The sequence below is a fragment of the Scyliorhinus torazame genome, chromosome 7 (genome assembly GCF_047496885.1).
Source record: "Scyliorhinus torazame isolate Kashiwa2021f chromosome 7, sScyTor2.1, whole genome shotgun sequence".
NCBI lineage: Eukaryota > Metazoa > Chordata > Chondrichthyes > Carcharhiniformes > Scyliorhinidae > Scyliorhinus > Scyliorhinus torazame.
In genome coordinates this window covers 167,953,759-167,968,471 of record NC_092713.1, presented here as the reverse complement: position 1 = coordinate 167,968,471, position 14,713 = coordinate 167,953,759, and the positions used below count along the sequence as shown (strand labels likewise).

At 45.1% G+C, this 14,713-nt stretch overlaps 1 protein-coding gene across 4 annotated transcripts in view; it reads left to right on the top strand.

Moving 5' to 3' along the window:
- The window catches only part of rabgap1l (RAB GTPase activating protein 1-like), a 934,074-nt gene that overhangs the window by 801,354 nt on the left and 118,007 nt on the right, over positions 1-14,713 (top strand). The gene's annotated exons all lie outside the window — the stretch shown is intronic.

The following is a 14,713-nucleotide window of genomic DNA, read 5'->3' as shown; positions in this document are numbered from 1 at the left end:
GAACAACTGTTGGAAATCATGGTGGAAATGGCAATGGTTCTGAACAAAAAGCAGGACCCGAGGTGGGTAAGTCATCAAGCCGTGATGCCAGGCATCCTGAGCTGTTGAGGTTGGAGAGAAGATCTCAAAAGGCTCTGGCCACAATTTTTCTATCATTCCTAAATATGCCGATTGTGGTATTGGACTGGAGAATGGCTGGCAGAACGCTTCAAATCTCAAAAGATAAACCAGGTAACTAACTTGGTCCATTGTCGAGAATAGCCAGTATGGATTTGTTAAAGCTAAATTTAATAGTATTTTGTAAGACATGACTAATTGGATTCATCATGGAATACAATTGGTGTTATATGGATTTTCATGTTTTCAACAAATTTCAACAAATTCTCTGTCAAATGAGAAAATGTAAGAGCACAGATAGAAGGTCTGTTGATGGACAGGAAACAGTTTAGAGTGAAGGAGTATGGTTCAGATTAGAACAGGGTTGGCAGTCTGTGCCCTGGGGGCCGCACGTTTATTCTCAGGACAAAAAGATGGTTTGATCGCAGGTATTAAAAAAGTATTGAAATTTGCATATGACACAAATGCAGGAGGTTGGAAACAGTGAGGGCGGGGGGTGGGGGGTGGTTGCAGGAAGACACAGACATGAGGTCTGAATAGGCTATGAGTGAACACTTCAGGAAGATGTGGAGATGCCGGCGTTGAACTGGGGTGAGCACAGTAAGAAGCCTTACAACACCAGGTTAAAGTCCAACAGGTTTGTTTCGATGTCACTAGCTTTCGGAGCGCTGCTCCTTCCTCAGGTGAATGAAGAGGTATTTTCCAGAAACATATATATAGACAGATTCAAAGATGCCAGACAATGCTTGGAATGCGAGCATTAGCAGGTGATTAAATCTTTACAGATCCAGAGATGGGGTAACCCCAGGTTAAAGAGGTGTGAATTGTGTCAAGCCAGGACAATTGGTAGGATTTCGCATGCCAGATGGTGGGGGATGAATGCGATGCGACATGAATCCCAGGTCCCAGTTGAGGCCGCACTCGTGTGCGGAACTTGGCTATAAGCTTCTGCTCGGCGATTCTGCGTTGTCGCGCGTCCTGAAGGCCGCCTGGGAGAACGCTTACCCGGATATCAGAGGCTGAATGCCCTTGACTGCTGAAGTGTTCCCCGACTGGAAGGGAACATTCCTGCCTGGTGATTGTCGCGCGATGTCCGTTCATTCGTTGTCGCAGCGTCTGCATGGTCTCGCCAATGTACCACGCTTCGGGACATCCTTTCCTGCAGCGTATGAGGTAGACAACGTTGGCCGAGTCGCACGAGTATGTACCGCGTACCTGGTGGGTGGTGTTCTCACATGTAATGGTGGTATCCATGTCGATGATCTGGCCCGTCTTGCAGAGATTGCCATGGCTGGGTTGTGTGGTGTCGTGGTCACTGTTCTGAAGGCTGGGTAGTTTGCTGCAAACAATGGTTTGTTTGAGGTTACGCGATTGTCTGAAGGCAAGTAGTGGGGGTATGGGGATGACCTTGGCAAGATGTTCATCTTCATCGATGATGTGCTGATGGCTGTGAAGAAGATGTCGTAGTTTCTCCGCTCCGGGAAAGTACTGGACGACGAAGGGTATTCTGTCGGTTGTGTCCCATGTTTGTCTTCTGAGGAGGTCGGTGCGATTTTGTGCTGTGGCACGTTGGAACTGCCGATCGATGAGTCGAGCGCCATATCCCGTTCGTACGAGGGCATCTTTCAACGTCTGTAGATGTCTGTTACGCTCCTCCTCGTCTGAGCAGATCCTGTGTATACCGAGAGCTTGTCCATAGGGGATGGCTTCTTTGATGTGTTTAGGGTGGAAGCTGGAGAAGTGGAGCATTGTGAGGTTATCCGTGGGCTTGCGATAAAGCGAAGTGCTGAGGTGACCGTCCTTGATGGAGACGAGTGTGTCCAAGAATGCAACTGATTTTGGAGAGTAGCCCATGGTGAGTCTGATGGTTGGATGGAACTTATTAATGTCATCGTGTAGTCGTTTCAGTGATTCTTCACTGTGGGTCCAAAGGAAAAAAATGTCATCGATGTATCTGGTGTATAACATTGGTTGAAGGCTCTGTGTGGTGAGTAGGTCTTGATCAAACTTGTGCATGAAGATGTTGGCGTATTGGGGTGCGAATTTGGTCCCCATGGCAGTTCCGTGCGTCTGGATGAAGAACTTGTTGTCGAAAGTGAAGACGTTGAGATCCAGAATGAAGCGGATGAGTTGCAGAATTGCGTCTGGAGATTGGCAGTTGTCGGTGTTGAGTACTGAGGCTGTTGCAGCAATGCCGTCGTCATGGGGGATGCTGGTGTAGAGTGCCGAGACGTCCATTGTGACGAGGAATGTTCCTGGTTCAACTGGTCCATGGGTGTTGAGTTTCTGTAGGAAGTCCGTCGTGTCGCGACAGAAGCTGGGCGTACCTTTTACGATGGGTTTCAAGATGCCCTCGATGTAGCCAGAGAGGTTCTCACACAGGGTCCCATTGCCTGAAACGATAGGACGGCCTGGTGTGTTGGCCTTGTGTATTTTCCAAGTAGAGATCTCCAATGCGGGGAGTACGTGGGATGAGAGCACGTAGGGTGCTCTGAAGATCTGGATCCAAGGTCTTGATCAGTCTGTTAAGTTGGCGGATGTGTTCCTTGGTTGAATCTGCGGGTAACTGTCTGTAGTGTTCTTGGTTGTTCAGTTGTCGGTATACTTCTTTGCAGTAGTCCGTTCTGTTCAGTACGACAGTGGCCCCTCCTTTGTCTGCTGGTTTGATGACGATGCTGCGGTTGGTCTTGAGAGTGCGGATGGCATTGCGTTGTGCTTGGGTGACGTTCGGGGCTGTCTTGCGAATGCGACTGATGAATCTGGCATTGATGCGACTCCTGACGGCTTGAGCATACATGTCGCGGCTAGGGCAGCGGCCTTCCGGAGGGGTCCAATTCGACTCTTTCCTCTTCGGTTGCCGCACCGCAGATCTCTCGGTCTGCTGTTCCGGTTCATTGATAGTCTGCTTGGGTTCGCTGTTGGCATCTTGGGGTCTGTGGAAGAATTCCCGGAGAATTCAGGAAGAAGCAGATAAGGTAACAGAATGGCCAAACAAATTGTAAGCGTAACTTAATGTGGATAAGTTGATCTCATGCAATTAAGTTGGGCTTCTGCAATTGGGAGGAAAAACCAGCAATGGGTGATTGAAATTGGCAAATTAATTTCAATATAGAAACACAGAATTCCTACAGTGCCGAAAGAGGCCAGTCGACCCATCAATTCTGCACCAACCCTCTGAGCGGCCTACCTAGGCCCACTCCCCACCCTATCCCTGTAACCCCATAACCTAATCTCCGCATCTTTGGACACTAAAGGGAACTTTAGCTTGGCCAATCCACCTAGCCTGCGCATCTTTGGTCTATAGATAAATGTGAGGTATTGATAGGAAGAATCATTTAATAATCCACAGGAGGCAGGGGTTTCGTCACCACACCAGTATTTATTTGCAATAACTATATACAAGAGCAGCTCCAAACAGTGCTGCTAGCATTCCAGTCAACTTAAGACTGCTTCACAAAGCCAACACAGGTGATTATATGGGCCCCCTCAATGAGCTATCATTGAGGGAGCTCATACTCCAATTGGCCAACCAATAATGCCAATTGGAGGTCATTACAAATCATAAGGCCAAATACACTTTGGAAAATGTGAGTAAATGGGATAAAACAGCAACGGCTTCGAAGGATGCAAAAACTCAAATCTCATAAAGTAGGGACAGGGTAATAAGCTCATTAAAAAAAAACAAAGAACAAAGAACAGTACAGCACAGGAACAGGCCCTTCAGCCCTCCAAGCCTGTGCCGACCATGCTGCCCGTCTAAACTAAAATCTTCTACACTTCCGTGGTCCGTATCCCTCTATTCCCATGCTATTCATGTATTTGTCAAGGTGCCCCTTAAACGTCATTATCGTCCCTGCTTTCATCACCACCTCCGGCAGCGGGTTCCAGGCACCCTCTACCCTCTGTGTAAAAAAAAATTAACTCGTGCATCTCCTCTAAACCTTGCCCCTGGCACCTTAAACCTATGCCCCCTAGTAATTGACCCCTCTACCCTGGGAAAAAGTTTCTGACTATCCACTCTGTCTATGCCCCTCATAATTCTGTAGACCTCTATCAGGCCGCCTCTCAACCTCCTTCGTTCCAGTGAGAACAAACCAAGTTTATTCAACCTCTCCTCATAGCTAATTAAAGAGGCCAGTGTTATTAACAATTAAAACACAGGTTCATTTATAGAAGGATAGAATTGATGAGCAGAAGAATTGTTAAAACCTGTTTAAAATGTAGACGTCGCCACAGTCCCAGAGGATCATAGGCTGCTCTCTCCTTTTGAGAGAGCGAGCTGACTGGTGGTGATTTAACCTGAGGGCCACCATGCCTAAGGCGAGGGGAAAGGTTGAGAATCAGGGCCTTCATGAATAACCTCAGCCAATACATGAATTGAACCTGCGCTGTTGGCATCGCTCTGCATCACGAACCAGCCATTCAGCCAACTGAGCTAACCGGTGTGCATCATAATATACAAAGATATAAATTAGGAGCAGGAGTAAGTCACTCGGCCCTTCAAGCCTTCTCCGTCAATCAATGAGATCAAGGCTGATCTGATTGTAATCTCATCACCCCCTTGCTTATCAAGAATCCATCTAGTTCTGCCTAAAAAATATTCAAAGACTCTGCTTCCACTGCCTTTTGAGGAAGAGAGTTCCAGGGACACTCAAATCTCCGAGAAAACATTTCTTCTCACCTGTCTTAAATAGGCAACACGGGCATGGACCAGTTCGGCCAAACATCCCATTTTTGAGCTGTGACATATGATATTAAAGATGTGATTGCACTGGAGGGCGTGCAGAGGAGATTGATCAGGATGCTGCCTAAGGGTGTGAGCTATGAGGAAGGATTGAATAGAGCTGGGCTGTTTTTCTTGAGCAGCGAAGGCTGAGTGGGGATCTGAAAGGTGTACAAGACTAGATGGGGTGAATAGAATGGCATTTTTCCATTAGTAAAGGGGTCAATAACCAGGGGCATAGATTTAAGATAAGAGGTAGAAGGCTACGAGGGGAGTTGAGGAGAAACCTTTGCACCCAGAGGGTGGTGGGAGTCTGGAACTTGCTGCCTGAAAGGGTGGTTGTGTCCGAAACTCTTGTGACTTTTAAGAAGTATTTTGATATTCACTTAGCACTGCAAGAATCCATCTAGTTCTGCCTAAAAAATATTCAAACACTCTGCTTCCACTGCCTTTTGAGGATATTCAAAGACTCTGCCTAAAAAATGGTGAATATGCTGGAAAATACAGTCAGATCCACAATGGACATGATGGGCTGCATGGCCTCTTTCTGTGTTGTATGAATCTATGCAGATAAACATTGGTACTTAAAAGGTTCAAATAATTTACTGAAATGCGACCAGGCCAGTCTTTGTTCAGGGGGTGTGGTGTGGGGACATCGCTAGGTAGGCCATCCCTAATTGCCCTTGAACTGATAACTTGCTAGACCATTTCAGAGGACAATTAAGAGTCAGCCACATTGCTGTGGATCTGGAGTCACATGTAGGCCAGACCAGGTAAGGATAGATTTCTTTCCCTGAAGGGCCATCAGTGAACCAGCTTGGTTTTTTGACAATCAATTGTCATAAAAGACTTTAAAAAAAAAAAAAAAAAAATTTAGAGTACCCAATTCTTTTTCTTTCCAATTAAGGGGCAGTTTAGCATAGCCAATCCACCTAGCCTGCACAACTTTCGGTTGTGGAGGTGAAACCCACACAGACACGGGGAGAATGTGCAAACTCCACACGGACAGTGACCCGGGGCCGGGATCAAATCCGGGTCCTTAGCACCGTGAATAATTAGACTTTTAATTCTAAATTTTTATTGAATTTGTTGGGGTACACGGACCAGACCCCAATTTATATTAGGAAATCAGTGAGACCCCAAAAATCTTTCAATTTGTAAACTGTGAGGAGAGGATACTTCGCTCGAGGAGTTATTCCACTGACAACTAGGGATCTCTTATATTAAAACAAACATTATTAACAACACAGAATTAATCCCATTAACACCCAAGGAAAAATCAACTTTTCAATTAACAGTTATACAGTTCTGAAAAAAAAAAGGTCTTTTGAGCTTATTTTCCCATCTACTTCTGAACTTTCAAATAAGCACAATCCACACACCCAGGTCAAATGCCGCATATTAATACAGTTAACATTTAGTGGTTTATAGATCTATTCACAAAGTCCTTGGGAGAGAAGCTTTCAGAAGTCAGTTTGAGAAACACACACCTCCTATCCTCAGAATGCTGAGCAGAACCTGCAAAATGAAACTAAAAACAGACACCGGGCAGGACTGAAAACGAAACTAAAAACAGACCCAGCCCTTCCAGAGTGACATCACAGCCTGCCTAGTTGTTAACCCCTTCATCATAGCTTTAGCAGGCACATAATTTGGATACCTTAATCTAAATTAATTTATTAACATGACTGCAACAGACACACATACACTACATATAAAAACATTCCTAAATTCATCACAAATTCAAATTTCACCATCTTCCATGTAGGTGTTATGAGTTTCCATTGGAGCAGTGAAGGCCAAGAATAGGCTTTGAAAGCTCTGAAGGAAGGAGACACTGTTTTCTCAGTTTTGAGGAAGTCAGCGATAGGGGATCGTTGATCTAAAAGTCATCAGAGGGAGGAAACGTTAGGAGCCATTTCTCTACATTTCAAGGGTTGTTAGAAAATGCATCGCCACAGAGCACATTTAAGACCTCGCTTATCGTTCCTCATAAGGGAAAAATTAAAATTAGATTTCCTCCAGAATACATAGTAAAGTTTTTGTTATCTGCCACTTTAACGGCAATAATTCTCTATTATCCGGAAATTCTGAAGTCAGGTCTGTGTTTTGATTTTGATTGGAGATGTCTGATTGGAGATGTCTAACTCGCGCACATAGTTGTTGTCGGCGACTTGTCCTCACTCTGGTCTCGTCTTCCATTCTCTGGAACACCATGTTCCTTCAGCATCGCTCACTAATAATAATAATCTTTATTATTGTCACAAGTAGGCTTACATTACCACTGCAGTGAAGTTACTGTGAAAATCCCCTAGTCGCCACACTCCAGTGCCTATTCGGGTACACTGAGGGAGAATTCCGAATGTCCAATTCACCTAACAGCGCATCTTTTGGGACTTGTGGGAGGAAACGGGAGCACCCAGAAGAAACCCACGCTGACACGGGAGAACGTGCAGACTCCGCACAGATTCACACGCTCCCGCACCTCTCTCAAGACCTCAACAACCGCTTGATTACCCTGGAGCTTTCCGATTTGGATGAAAATGTGGACATCTTAGCTAACTGGCACCTCCCCCTTCCTGGAGCATGCCGGATAACAGCGATATTCCTGTAATATTTTGGAATACAATATATGACTAATTTAAGACATGATGCGAATGTTTAACGTGTTTGGGAAAAACAGGTGACTTGGTCCCCAAAGCTTTTCCACACTGGTGTTTTCTCACCCCACGTCTGCTCTGTTATTGAGTAATTAGTGGAAATTGATCACAATGCAAGTCAATAACCCTATTATCGTTGTAACTTGTAACTACCAGAACAGTAAACAGAGAACTCACTGGACTTTGGTCTTTTTGTGACTAACATTTCCAATATACCATTGAACCTAGTCAGGGGAAAATAAATAATTTATTGGAGCATGCATTGATGAATACAGGGCTTCAGGGAGTGAATGAGATCCTGGCATTGTTTCAGCTGGAGCTTGGCTATCTGTGCTGTAAGCAGACATGATTCCATCATAACAACAAAAGTTTTGTCTGGAAGTTCACTCCAAACCAGAGACTTGTATATGACCTAAGCCTCTACTCCCAGTGCAGTACTGAAGTAGCGCTGCTCTGTGAGCACTGCCGCCTTCCAGATGAGACGATAAACTGAGGTCCCATCTGCAACAAAATCCATGCTGACTATTTCGAAGAGCCGTTGAGTTTTCCCTGAGCCTTGGCCAATATGCACGACCATATATACAAATGGGTAAATTTGACTCCCTTTTCAATAAAGAATTTATTTTACTCAGCCTTGAAAATGTTGAATAACCCTGACTCCATTGCTCTCCTAATGACCTTCTGAGAGAAAATGCTTCTCCTAATTTCTGACTCAAGTGGGAGACCCCTTATTTTTAAACTGTTTCCCCTCATTCTAATCTCTCCATTGGAGGGAACAGGATCTTGTATTTTTCAATTCGGTCACCACTCATTCTTCTAAACTCCAATGGATACAGGTCCAACCTGTCACTAAAATAAATTCATTAAAACCAGTGATCTAATCATTTATCTTGTTGCTATTTGTGGGAGATAAATGAACTGCCTCATTTTTTACATTACAACAGTGACAACACTTCAAAAGCACGTTTAATGTCCTGAGGCTATGAAAGATACTATATAAACTTGCCATTCAGTATCCAGGTTTTTTTTCCTATCCTTGTGTTTTAGTTTAGATGTTGCAGATACAATTTTCTTTTTTCCATACTGTTTATTATCTCCCCACACCTCAACGGTGGGTGTGTTCTCTGTTCCCCTTTCGAAAAACCATATTTTATGTGATTGTTTTATTTTTCAATGCGAGAGCAGCATTGTGACTCTTTTATAAACTACCTTCAGGGCCACTGATGTGAATTGTATATTGTATTTGAGGTGTGGTAACGCTACATAGTTTAAGCATGACCACGCCTGGCTTGTACTGTTCTACTATGTTGTTCAACATTCCATGAGACTGGTTGATTTCTGCTCCACCACAGTCACAGGAAGACATTGAGCATTGGGTCCACTAAAACCCCACAAACCCTTTCAAATCCATCCTTAAGATGTTTCAACAATATTGAGACGGTGTGCTGAGCTGCCTTCTTGAATCGCTGCAGTCCAAGTTGTGTAGGTACACCCACAGTGCAGTTAGGGAGAGAGTTCCAGGGTTTTGACCCAGTGACAGTGAAGGAACGGCGATACAGTTCTGAGTTAGGGTGGTGAGCGACTTGGAGGGGGACCTCCAGGCGGTGGTGTTCCCAAGTATCTGCTGTCCTTGTCCTTCTAGATGGTAGTGGTTTAAAAAACGAGAAATGGGTTGACATTCAAGTATAGACTGGCTGGTCAGCCAAACTTTGGTGTTGGACAAATTATTGGAGCAAATTCAGAGAGAGTACACATTGCCATGTATCAAAGCATACATTGACCAAGGACTGTCAGCACAAATTTTGTAAAGGAATTTTGGGTTTGACTAACTTAATTGAATTTTCTGAGTTGGCAGGGAGAAAAGGTGAGGGTAGTGCATTTGGTGTAGTGCACATGGATTTTATCAAGATTTTTGACATGGTCCCACATGGCAGACTGGCCAGAAAGGGCAGCACGGTAGCATTGTGGATAGCACAATTGCTTCACAGCTCCAGGGTCCCAGGTTCGATTCCGGCTTGGGTCACTGTCTGTGCGGCGTCTGCACATCCTCCCCGTGTGTGCGTGGGTTTCCTCCGGGTGCTCCGGTTTCCTCCCACAGTCCAAAGATGTGCAGGTTAGGTGGATTGGCCATGATAAATTGCCCTTAGTGTCCAAAATTGCCCTTGGTGTTGGGTGGGGTTACTGGGTTATGGGGATAGGATGGAGGTGTTGACCTTGGGTAAGGTGCTCTTTCCAAGAGCCAGTGCAGACTCGATGTGCCGAATGGCCTCCTTCTGCACTGTAAATTCTATGAAATAAAATTCTATGAAATGTAAAACCACATGGGATCCAACTGCAAGAGGTGAGCCAGGTAAAGAAAATATTGACTCAGTCGCAGGAAGCAGTGTAATGGTTGACAGGTATTTCCAGTGGGGTTCCACAGGGTTCTGTACTGGGTCCCTTGTCATTTGTGGTATACCCTTGTGATTTGGACTTAAATGTCAGGTGCGTATGTAAGAAGTTTGCAGATGATACAGAATTTGGGGCAGTACGGTAGCATAGTGGTTAGCACAGTTGCTTCACAGCTCCAGGATCCCAGGTTCGTTCCTGGCTTGGGTCACTGTCTGTGTGGAGTCTGCCTGTTCTCTCTGTGTGGAGTCTGCCTGTTCTCCCCGTGTGTGCGTGGGTTTCGTCTGGGTGCTCCGGTTTCCTCCCACAGTCCAAAGATGTGCAGGTTAGGTGGATTGGCCATGATAAATTGCCTTTAGTGTCCAAAAAGGTTAGGTGGGGTTATGGGGTTAGGTGGAGGCGAGGGCTTAAATAGGGTGCTCTTTCCAAGAGCCGGTGCGGACTCGATGGGTTGAATGGCCTCCTTCTGCACTGTAAATTCTATGATTCTGTGTGGTTGACAGTGAGGAAGAAACCTGTAAACTTCCAAGAATGTATCAATGGAATGGTCAGATGGACAGAAGAGTAGCAAATGGTATTCAAAATCATGAGGGGCCTAGACACAGTTGATGGAGATAAATAGTTCCTATTGATGGAAGGGTCGAGAACCAGAGGACATAGATTTAAGATGATTGGCAAAAGAACTAAAAGTGACATGATGGACAACATTTTCACCCACTGACTGGTTAGGATCTGGAATGTTCTGTCTGAGAGTGTGGTGGAGACAGATTCACACAGCGAGTGGTGAGGATATGGAATGCACTGTCTGAAAGAGTGGTATAGGCAGGTTTAATTATTTCCTTTCAAAAAGGACATGGATAAACACTTTTGAGGGAAAAGACTTGCAGGTAAGGGAATTAGATGGGGTGGTGAGACTAGCTAAGTTGCTGCTGCAGGGACCTGATGGGCCAACTGGCTTCCTGTTCTGTATCCCTTCTATGATTCAATAAGTAATGGATTTGTGGAGGGTAAACGGGTGAGGGCCAACACATTAAATGGTAGGATACTGAAAAGTGTAGAAGAACCGAGAGACCTTGGAGCTCATATCCACAAATTCCTGAGGGTAACAGGACAGGTAGACAGGATCCTTCCCTTCTAATTTAGGCTTATAATATAAAAGCAGGTCCCGCTCACCAAATTACTAGAAGAATGAACTGAGAGGTTAGAATTTGGAGCACTGCCCATTTTGAAATATATTAATGACCTGGTTCCGGTATAGGCGACACAATTTCAAAGTTTGCAGATGAAATAGAAGTTGGAAATTGCTCACCACCCCAAACTCTGCTAACGAGCTGACAATTCCATCCCTCTCCCTGACAACAGTCTGAGATTAAACCAGATTGATCGCACCCTTGATGTCTTATTTGACCCTGAGGTGACCTTCTGACCATGCATCACGCCATCACTAATGCTCCCTTTTTCAACCTCAGCAACATCACCCTCGACTTCACCCTGTCTCAGCTCATCTGCTGCTGAACCCCTCATCCAAATCTTTGTTGCATCCAAACTTGAGTATTCCAATACGCTCCTGACCAGCCTCCCATATTCTACACTTTGTAAACTCCAGATCAGCCAAAAATCTGCCTAAAATACCTTGACCCATCACTGCTCCTGGCTAAGCAAGGTTTAGATTTTTAAATTCTTATCCTAGTTTTCAACACCCTCGTTTGTGTGATCTCCACAACTCCCTGATATCTCTGATCACTTCATTCTGGCCTCTTGACCATCCCTAATTTTAAGTAAAGTCAGAGTTTTACAGCACAGAAAGAGGCCCTTTGGCCCAACTTGTTTGTGCTGGCCATCAATCGTCTATTCTAATCCCATTGTCCAGCACTTGGTCCGTAACCTTGAATGCTATCACATTTCAAGAGCTCATCTAAATGTTTCTTAACTGTTGAGGGTTCCCGTCTCTACCACCCTTTCAGGCAGTGAGTTCCGGATTCCCGCTACCGCTACTGGGTGAAAAGGATTTTGCTCATATCCTCTCTAACTTTCCTGCCCCTTAACTTAAATCTGTGCGCCCTGTTTATTGACCCCTCTATTAAGGGGAAAAGTTTCTTCCTATCAACCTGATCTACTCCCTCATAATTTTAGACATTTCGGGCAGCACGGTGGTGCAGTGGCTAGCACTGCGGCCTTATGGCGCCGGGGTCCCAGGTTCGATTCCGGCTCTGGGTCACTGTCCGTGTGGAGTTTGCACATTCTCCCCGTGTATGCGTGGGTTTCGCCCCCACAACCCAAAAGATGTGCAGGACAGGCGGATTGGCCACACTAAATTGCCCCTTAATTGGAAAAAATGAATTGGGTACTCTAAATGTATTTTAAAAAAAAATAATTTATGCACCTCACTCAGGTCCCCCTCAGCCTTCTCTGCTCTAAGGAGAACAACCCCAGAGACTCTCCAGCCCAGGCTTGGCACCTGCCTTCCTATCGTGTGATGACCAGAACTGCACACAGTACCTTCCCACTGGACGAGCATTTTATACAGCTCCATCATAACCTCCCTGCTCTTATATTCTATACCTTAGTAACGATAGCAAGTATCCATATGTCTTCTTAACCACATTATCTCCCTATCCTGCTGCCTTCAGGGATGTTTGGACATGCACCCCAAGGTCCTTCTGGTCTTTTATACTTCCTGGTGTCCTACCATTCAGTGTGCGAAATTTACCGAGTGTTTTTGGGTGGCAGGGGCGGCACACCAGCCAGCGGGAATTTCTGGATCCGCCGTTGTCAACAAGGTTTCCCATTGACTGCACCTCTTGTCGTTGAGAAACCTGTGTGCTGTCAGTGGGACCGGAATATCCCGCAGGCGTGGATAGCCAGTAAATTCTGTCCACTGTGTATTTCCTTGCCTAGTTAGTCCTCCCAAAATACATCACCTCACTTTTCAGGGTTAAATTCCATTTGTCATTGTCCTACCGATCTGACCTGCCCGCCTATATCGTCCTATATCTACAGCTTTCCTCCTCACTATTTACCACACCAACAATTTTTGTGTCATCTGTAAACTTACTGATCAGACCCCTCACATTCACACCTAGATCTTTAATGTACACTACAAAGAGCAAGGGATCCAGCACCGATCCCTGCAGAACACCACTGGACACAGGCTTCCAGTCACAAAACAACCTTCAACCATCACCCTCTGCCTCCTGTCACAAAGCCAATTTTATCCAATTAGCCAAATTACCCTGGATCCCATGGGCTCTTCCTTCTTGATCAGCCTCCCATGCCGGTCCTTGTCAAAAGCCTTACTGAAGTCCATGTAGACTAAATCAACTGCACTGCTCTCACCTACACTCCTTGTTACCTCCTCAGAAAAATTCAATAAAATTTGTTAGACATGATCTCTCCCTGACAAAGCTACGCTGACAATTCTTGATTAATCCTTGCCTCCCCAAGTGGAGTTTAATTCTGTCCCTCAGAATTTTCCCCAGTAATTTCCCTACCACTGAAATTAGACTCAATGGCCTCTCATTACCTGTTTTCTTCCCTACTTCCCTTCTTGAAAAATGATACCACATTAGCTGTCCTCTAGTCCTCTGGTACCTCTCCTGTTGTCAGAGAGCTTTTGAAAATTAGCATCAAGAGCCCCTGCAATCTCCTCTCTTGCCTCACACAGCAGCCCACTAAAACCACTAACACCTCTTCCCCCAATGCTAATCTGTTCCACTATATTACAGTCCCCCTCCCTGCTTTCTATAGCTACATCGTCCTTCTCCATAGTGAACACAGGTGCGAATACTTATTTAATACCTCCCCCATGTGTTTCGGCACCACACACAAGTTGCCCTAATGGATCCTATTCTTTCCTATGTTTATCCTCTTGCCATTGACATGCTTATAAAACACCTTGGGGAGTTTTCTTTATTTTGTTTGCCAGTGTTTTCTCATGCCCCCTATTCGCTCTCCTAATTTCTTTTAAGTAACCCTCTGCACTCTATACATCTCGAGGACATCCACTGTTTTGAATCTGTCATAATCTGTCAGGAAAGAATTAAGTTCCCCAGCATTTGAGTTAGAATTGGTGCTTTAATTGTTTTTATTGTTTAATAGATTTCACTTAATGTTTAAATAGACTGCACAATATAAACTTCTTGCATTCAGCCTTGCCATATTCTCTTGTCTCTGCTCTGCCTTCCAGATTGACTTGGTTTTTCTTCCATATTTGGCTTTGCATCACCCCCCCCCCCCTCCCCAAATTGTACCCCAGTGTACATAGGCACACGCACACACATACACACACACACACCATTAACAAACCTCCCCATAAGGATGTTGGTCCCATTCTGGTTCAGGTGCAACCTGTCCAACTTGTACAGGTCCCAACTTCCTCAGAAACAGATCTAGTGATCCAGGATACTAAAGCCCTCCCTCCTGCACTATCCATTCAGCAACCCTCTATCCTCCTATTCCTGTACTCAGTAGCACGTGGCGCTGGAAGTAATCCAGAGATTACAACACCACTAATGGCTCTGCCATTGGTGGCTGTGCCTTCAATGCCAAGACACTAAGCTGTGGTATTTCTCCCTGGATCTCTCCTTCTCTTTCCTCCTTTGAGGCATTTTGTAAAGCCTACCTCTTTTACCAAGCTTTTGGCTATCTGTCCTGATACATCTTTGAGTGGCCTGTGCCAACAAGTGTTTTAAAGGAGCAGAGATAGAGGTGAGGAGGTGAAATCCCTGAGCCAAGCGCCTACGTAGCTGGAGTCACGGCTAGCAATGGTAGCGATGAAATTTTGGGATTTGGAAGAGACAGAGTTGTTGAAGTGTTGTCGGACTGG